Source organism: Humulus lupulus, chromosome 4 (genome assembly GCF_963169125.1).
Source record: "Humulus lupulus chromosome 4, drHumLupu1.1, whole genome shotgun sequence".
NCBI lineage: Eukaryota > Viridiplantae > Streptophyta > Magnoliopsida > Rosales > Cannabaceae > Humulus > Humulus lupulus.
In genome coordinates, this window is record NC_084796.1 from 201,464,828 (window position 1) to 201,473,866 (window position 9,039).

At 33.8% G+C, this 9,039-nt stretch overlaps 1 non-coding gene across 1 annotated transcript; it reads left to right on the plus strand.

Annotated features, from left to right (window-relative positions):
• The first annotated feature begins 4,399 nt into the window (after positions 1-4,399).
• Positions 4,400-4,472, plus strand: TRNAF-GAA (transfer RNA phenylalanine (anticodon GAA)). The gene has a single exon. It is a non-coding gene; the product is annotated as a tRNA-Phe (tRNA).
• Positions 4,473-9,039: the final 4,567 nt, after the last annotated feature.

Here is a 9,039-nt window from a genome sequence, read left to right on the forward strand (position 1 = left end):
AACGTTGTATGTAATGATTATATCAATGAACGCTTTATTCATTAGTAAAGTACTCTATAAATATATGTCTATAATTATCAAGAGTTCAATCTCATATTTATAGTGGAGTAATCACGAGATTAATAAATATGATTATTTAATCAAAGAGCTTTGATAAATAATCTAATATTTATTGGAACTTAATATTATAGGTCCATAGGTCCCTAGGGTGGCTCTATCAACACTATATTTAGGTAAGATTTGATACAAGAGTAAAACTGTAATTTAAAAATTTAAGAATTTTGTTCTTCGGATCAAATATACAATTATATGATAATTGAGGTTACATAATTAATTTAGAATTAATTATTAAATTTTTGAAAATATATGTATTTATTTAAATATAGAATTTCAAAATATATATAAATTAATTATTTTATTTGAGTGGGAGAAAATAAAATTGGTCAGTCAAAATAGTTTTTTATTTATTGAATTTTAAAAAGATGATGATAATGATGATCATAAATTTGAATTTTGAATTTAAAATTTAAATATTGAAATATGGTTGTGATCTTTTCCTTAAAAAGATGATACCATATTTTGTGGGAATAATTGATTTTAAGTAAATAAATAAATACAAGAAAAATGAAATATTCCTTGAAAGGGAATACTGTTACACACATGACACAGTCCAGGATTGTGCCATGCATGTAAGAGAGTACTGATAAAGTATCAGTATTGTTTTTATTTTATTTATTTAATTAATTAATTATTTGAAAAAATATATTTTTTTCAAATTTGGTAAGTTAGATATTACCTAAATCAATTCCTATCATGATTATGTTTGTATTATTATATTACTATTATTATTATGAATAATAAGGTTATATATAATCTCTAATATATATATATATATATATTATGTGATAATAAGAAATAAGAGAGTGAGAATTCAGAAATTGTCAGACAAGAAATTGTCAGACAAGAAATTGTCATCTTCTTCTATTATTCTAACATCTCTCAAGTCATAATCCAAGTTCTCATGTGTTGAGATAAACTTGTGATTTCTAAATTACAAACTCTTGTTTTCTATATGCCCACACACATCTTGAGGTGTAGAGAACACTCCGGAAGATCGTGGTTTGAGTACTCAAAGCGTTGGATAGGAAGATCGTTATACATATGAAAGGACTCAAGGACACTTGATAGGCCTCAAGAGATAAAAATTTCCATTCTTGAATATTTGTATACATGTGCATATGATATATATAAGTATGTGTATAATTATATATGTTGCATGATTAATAATATTGCATATTAATGGTTTCTGTGTGGATGTTTTCTTGAACATATAAACTATTTATATTATAGATGAAATTTTGCTATTGTTTACAAACTGGGCCCACCACGCCAATTCGTTGCGCACTCTTATTGTTTTTCCAACAACATCCATTTGATGTAAGTACACCAATTGACAATAAGTTTATTCTTAAATCGGGTACAAATCTAAATTCTGCACTATTCTCTCAATGCCATCATGCATTTTTATCATCACAGAACCAATACCATGAACCTTACAAGCCTTGTTGTTTCCCAATAAAACAGTTCCTCCATTAATTTCTTTGAATGAAAAAAACAGATGCTTGTTTGGTGTCATATGAAAAGAACACTCTGAGTCCAATATCCAATTTTCTCCCGAACCTTTGCCTGAGTCAGCCAAGACATATGGTGATTCATAACCACAGAAACAACACCAGCTTCACCCTCTTCTTTGTCATTATTTTTGTCTCTGCTAAGCTTCGCCTTGAGTGCCATACATTCATCTTTAAAATGACCATCTTTCTTGCAGTAATAACATTGTTTACCCGTTCTTGATTTTGATCTTGAACGTCCGCCATATGCCCAAATAGAGAAGGATTGCACTATGTGCCTTTACCTTTGTGTCTTTCTTGACTTTCTCATCCTTCACATTCGACAATGTAGATTCATTTATGGCTTCTAAGATTCCTTGTTGAACTAACAAGGCCTTCATCTTAATCCTCCAAAGACTAAATTTGTTTTCCCCTGTGAATTTGTCCACTTCAAACTCTGCAGCAACCATTCTTGACACTCCTTCAAACACTTCTTGGATTCTTGATAAAACTTGATCCACAAGAACCTGGTTCTAATACCACTTGTTGTGATTTGAGTTGAATCACACTAAACAAGAATCAAAACTAGGCAAAGAGAACAAAAGTAATGAACACAATAACACAACCTCTTTACGTGGTTCGAACACAAAGACAAAGTGTCTCTGGCCTACATCCATTGGGAAACAAAACTCATTTCTTTATTACAAACACAATGCAAATTACAAGAGTACAAAAAGGGAACACTCTCTAAACTCTTTACAAGAGAAATCATCAAGTATCATCTATCCCATCTAAGCCGAGTACATAAGCCTTTTATAGCTTAGGTGCACCAAGTACTCCTTCCAACTAACTAAAATGATACCAACCAACTTAGGCCACATAAGATTGTGACTCAATTACTAACACATATTATCATTAATTGTTATGATTTATTAATGAATAGTTAATGACTAATTTTTTGAGACCATGCAATAGTAAAAAATATATTGAAATTCATAATTTAGATAATAAAACAAAATAACTTTTTAATATATTCTCAATAAATATTTTTTTATGTGGATATTCTTAATAAATATTAAATGACTATTAATTATTATTTATTTTTTAGTTAATTTGTATTTGTGCATTATAACACAATTGCAAATATTAATCCAACATAGGAGTAACTTATTTTTGTACAAAATTTGGTATAAAATTTATAGATGGTTTAATAATCTCACATTATAAATGAACTATAAATAAAATAAAATTCTGATTATATAATATAAATCGAGAAGAAAAAAACTAAATCATAAAGTTTATTAAAAAAATGAAAAATTATCTTATTATTATAAAGCAAAACCGCACAATGTAATGTATGAGCGAAATTAGAATGTTGGGTGAAATGACCATTTTATCCCTATTAAAATTTTGTTATATATAAACTTGAAGGGACGATAGTATGAGCAAAACATAAATTATTGCATTAAACTTTTTGAATTGTTGAGTTGAGGCAGATCATAGTAACCCTAAAAGGAGGAGGATCTTTTCTCTTACGATGTCTATTCTTAGAGGCAATAACGATATAATATCTGTTATCAGTGACTATCTATTATTGAAAATATTGATCTGAATCTCTGACTACAATTCAGTAATGCAGTAATCTGATGTAAATATAAGATAAATTATTAAAGCAAAAGTAAAAATGAAAGTTTAATATAATATCTGATAACTTTAAAATGTAACTAATGAAATCAAAGAAGATTTTTTTTAACACAACAAAATTTAATTTAAGTTTCACTTTGAGAACAAGAGAATATTGCTGGAGTAATGCCAATATCAAACTTTTTATTTTAGAAAGTATAAAAATTTATACAATATCATACAAGTAGTCTTTATATAACAGTGCAAAGCTATATTCATATATATAAAAAAAGCAAATCAAAAGTGAGATGGATCTACAGACTAAATAGCAAATTTCCTTTTTAAGAGAAGTCAAAGTCAGAGTCGAAGAACGCATTCAAGCAGAGAAAATACTCAAATTTTAGTATGAAAGGTGGAATATGAAGTAAAACCCATGTATAGCTTAGAAGACTGAAATGAATACACCATAATCTCATAAAGAAAAGTGCTCCAACTATATGATATTTTTAATTAAGCACTTCTGAAAACAATAACTAAAAATTAGTCAATCTCTCTCCTTTACATTTTTGGTATGAAAATTTTGGAACTAAGTGCTGGTACAGATGGCCGGTTGCAAAACCAATGAGTGTACGGACCTACCTAATAAACATTTTGTATAAAAAATAATAAGCTACCAAAGAAGAAGCACTATTATAATTATTATCTTTTGAATTCCCAATCCTAGTATAATTATTATTTGAACATCATAAAGCAACCATTCAGAAACAGTAATACCATTATGTTGGATTGACTTTCTGCTTAGTAATCCCACTTGAAAAACCAAGGTGGAACTTCTCAACTAAGGGCTCCTAATATGGACAAGAAACATCTAAAAATCACCATAGAAAGGTTTCATCTTTAAAAAAAATGTCTTACATGTGAATGGTGTTGCAATCCTCCTTATGTTTTCTGGTATTTTGGTAGAGAACCATGGCCAAAGTTTAATACTAGCACTCAAAAAAGATGTTTCCAGATAAGCTCTACCACTCAGTAAGCAATTTCACCAACTGAACCCCAGAGAAGATCAAAAGGAATTTTTAATGTTTAGGATCCATAATGAAGGATAAGCCAATGTAGATAACAAGCTTCAAGAAATAGATGTTTTATAGTAACATATTTGCCATCAAGCGGGGATAGCTCAGTTGGGAGAGCGTCAGACTGAAGATCTGAAGGTCGCGTGTTCGATCCACGCTCACCGCATTTTATTTCTTTTGATCTCTTAATCATAAAACTACTAACTAGGTTGTTACTGCCATCTTCGTTACTTCTTTCTTTGATGGGAAAAATTATGGAAGGCAATACTATTGAGAAGATGAGCAATGTCGAGAGTTATCCCAAAGAGTTTAACAATTATAAAGGTGGAGATGATTCTGATGATAGTGACAATGGAAGTACCCCACCATAGTAGTAGTGATCTGTGTATTTTTCTAAACTTCATCTTCTATTCTAAGTAAGTTCATGTACAATATAGCAGTGGATCGAAAACAAGTATGTTTTTGTGATCTGGTATTATGAGACTGGTATGTTAATAAATAGTATATGCAAAGAAGGTAAACCATGGTTTCAAGGAATATTTGAAATGAAACAACAAAGGCAAATTTGTAATAGAGCTACAGAATTTGTTTGGGACCTCTGAACCATAAAAGCTTTTACACCATAATCTCATCAAGAAAAGTACTTTTCTCCAACTCCATGAAAACTTTAATCTAGAACTTCTGAACTGTAACTAAAATTAGTGTTTCCCTCCTTTTTTTTTTTAAATATTTTTGGAATGCAGGTCTAGATGGCCTCCATATAAACATTTTAAGTACAAAAGAAGAAGCTTTATTTTTAAAAAAAAAAAAAATATTCCTTATCCTATTATATTTATGATTTGGACATTATATAAAGCAACAAAATAGTAAAACCGTTATGTTGGATTGACTTTCTGAATAGTAGTCCCACTTGAAAAACCAAGGTGAAACTTCTCAACTAAGGCTGCTAATATGAACAAGAAACATATCTTGAACCATTGTAGAAAGTTTTATCATTAAAAAATATCTTAGATGAATGACGTTGTAACCCCACTCATTTTGTCTGGTACTTCATGGAGAGCCATGGCCAAACTTTAATCCTAACTATCTCTAAAATTTCATTTCCTTTATAAAGAGAGCATACTTCTTGCTTAAGCTAAAAAACCATAGAAGCCTTTGTCCCTCGTTTACAATCCTAAAACTAGTGTGCCTTTTGAGTTTTAACCAATCTCGAAATGAAGGTTATGGCTCTGATCTTGATTCTAATGATGGCGACGACAGTTTACTTGGCAGAGCCTAGAAGAGCCATCTTAGGTGGAATTTATGGACAAGAACGGCAATTTCATCTTTGGAAGGAAAAAATCCTAGAACAATACTATTGAGAAGATGAACAATATCATGTATGCTGGAAAGACATAAACAATCACCATAGCATTGCCAGAGAGTATTACAATGATAAAGGTGGAGATGATTATGATAATAGTGACAGTGGAAGCACTCAACCATAGTAGTGATCTGTGTATTTTTCCAGACTTCATATTCTATTCTATGTTAGTTCATGTACAGTATAGCAGTAACAATGTATAATTATTAAAAACAAGTATGTTTGAGAAAGATAAACCTGTTTTTGTGCACGTGCCTTGGTTGTATGAGAGTGACATGTTAATAAATAGTATGCAGAAAGGTAAGGTTGCCTTACAATGTATACCATAGTTTCAAGGAAAACTTGAAATGAACCTGAATCAGTTCATTTTATTTTTTGAACATATAATTTCTTTATGACTAATTATTAAAAAATTGGCTCCTAATTAGTATAAACCAGGAATACTCTGCTGTTGTGTAGAGCTACTGAATTTGTTTAGAACCTCTGAACCAAGAAAACTCTTAATTTCATTTAAATGAGTAATTTCTTTATAATAATATAGTTGAAGTTTTCTATCAAAAAAGTCACAACCAGATCAGGTTCTAACTCTCAAGAACAATAGTAAATGCAGATAAAAATCGAACAAGAGACATTCAACTGTGAAAGGTCCATAAATGTTGGCATCATATGTCAACTTAGGGGGGGGGGGGGGGGGGGGGTGTATTATCATGCAATATTTGTTGTTGTGAACTTAGCTAATTAATTAGGTTCATTGTGGACTCAAATTTCACTTGAGGAAATACAAAAAACGCATAGCTTTGTATCACTAAATTACAAACACGTGGGGGACAGATATGTGTTTTCTGCAAAGCATTTGATATAGTCTAATGTGATGCTTCCAGACAAGGTTTGGGGTGTATTGATGCAAGTTGGAAAAGTAATAGCCTACACGTCGAGACAGTTGAAGGAGTATGAGCAGAGGTATCCCACACATGATTTGGAATTGGCGGCAGTGGTATTTTCACTAATGGTATGGATGCATTATTTGTATGGCGAGAAGTGTGAAATATACACCGATCATAAGAGTTTGAAGTACTTCTTTACTCAGAAGGATCTGAATATGCATCAGAGACGTTGGTTGAAATTGGTAGAGGATTACGACTGTGATATTCTATACCATCCTGGGAAGGCCAATGTGGTGGCCAGTGCGTTGAGCAGAAGGGCCTAGGACAGTTATATAGTGCAAGGCAGATACCACATAAGTTAGCTAAAGAGATGACTAGAGCAGGTGTTGAGTTGGTGGTTGGTCAGCTAGCCAACATTACTCTTCAGTCCATGCTCCTTGAAAGAATCAAGGAAGCACAGGGGAAGGATCCCCAATTGAGGGAGCACACAAAGGGCGTCTTAGCCAGAGCGGCTAAGGACTTTTCTATCTTGGAGATGGGTTTGTTGAGGTACAAAGGTTGGATTTGCATTCCGATGGATTCCAGTATCCGACATGAGATTTTGGATGAGTCTCATACCACTCCCTATTCTTTACATCCGGGAAAGACGAAGATGTACCAAGATTTGAGAACTTTATATTGGTGGCCAGGAATGAAGAGGGATGTGATGGATTATGTTGCCAAGTGTTTGACTTATCAGCAGGTAAAGTCTGAACATCAGAGGCCAGCGGGGTTGCTGCAGTCTCTAAGGATTCCGGAGTGGAAGTGGGAGGATATCACTATGGACTTCGTGGTTGGATTACCGAAGACTGTGGGATAGCATGATTCAGTGTGGGTGATTGTGGATAGGTACACCAAATCAACCCACTTTTTTCCTGTTAGGACAACTTATACAGTTGAGCGGTATGCTGAACTATATCTGAAGGAAATTGTACGACTACATGGGGCTCCGAGGTCGATAGTATCCGACAGGGACCTCACCTTCACCTCCAAGTTTTGGGAGAGCCTACAAAAGGCTATGGGTACACAGTTGTAGTTTAGTACCGCTTATCATCCTCAGACAGATGGACAGTCTGAGAGGATGATTCAGATACTAGAGGATATGTTGCGAGCCTACGTACTGGATTTTGGGGGATCTTGGAGTAAGTATCTCCCTTTGATTGAGTTTTCATACAATAATGGTTATCAGGCGACTATCGGAGTGGCTCTGTATGAGATGTTATATGGGAGGAAGTGCAAATCACCCATCCAATGGGATGAGACGGCTGAGAGGATGTATTTAGGTCCTGAGGTTGTTTAGAGGACCAATGAGGTGATTGAGAAGATTAGAGCTCGAATGCCCGCCTCCCATAGTCGACATAAGAGTTACTCGGACTTGAGACGCAGGAGCGTAGAGTTTCAGGTCGGGGACCATGTGTTTCTTAAGAGTTTCTCCCTTGAGAGGGGTGAAATGGTTTGGGGTAAAGGGCAAGCTGAGCCCTAGATTTGTTGGCCCATTTGAGATTTTGGAACGGGTTGGAGAGGTAGCCTAAAGATTGGCAGTGCCTCCAGCTCTATCAGGGGTTCACAATGTGTTTCATGTATCCATGCTCCGGAAGTACGTATCGGATTCTACACACATGTTGAGTTATGTGAATTTGGTGCTGGATCAAGATTTATCGTATGAATAGAAGCCGGTTCAGATTCTAGACCGAAAAGATAAAGTCTTGCAAAGCAAGATGATCGCCTTGGTAAAAGTGTTGTGGAGGAACAACAAAGTGGATGAGGCGACTTGGGAGCTTGAGATAGATATACAGGATCGGTATCCTGAGTTATTCAGGTAAATTTTTAGGACGAAATTTCTGTAAGGAGAGGATAGTTGTAGCTCCCCCAATTTTCTAATAGGGCGTAAGGCCTTGATTAGCATGCCGGGAGGACAATAATTGATTTTATTATTCTAATGTGTGAATTAAATGATTATGTGATTAGAAATGCATGTTTAGGTGAATTAAATATACATGTGGGGCCCCATTTGGTTATTAGGGGCATATCTGTAATTTTAGCCCATTTAGGGCATAAATGTGATATATGTGTGTATTGTGATTGAGACTATAAAGGTGTGGTGATATGTTTGTGGTGCACGATCCGAGATGGTCCTAGGGAGCAGAATAGCTATATAATCACAATAGGGTAGAATACCTGGCTAGGGAGGAGCCCAGGGTTATTTTGGAACACAGTTGGTGTTTGGGATTTACCGGGTAGCAGGTTGTAATTTATCAATTATTTGAGCATGTCAGGATTAAAATGGGGATTTATAGGTGTTGACGCGGTTCTTCGCCAACAGGTAATTAAGAGAAAGAGAGAAGAGGATTAGTGCCAAATATAGAACCGTAACAGATATAAGATCTTAGTGAATGAAATAGGTGACTCGAGACACGTTTTTAAGTGGTTCAAAGGTTAAAATCATT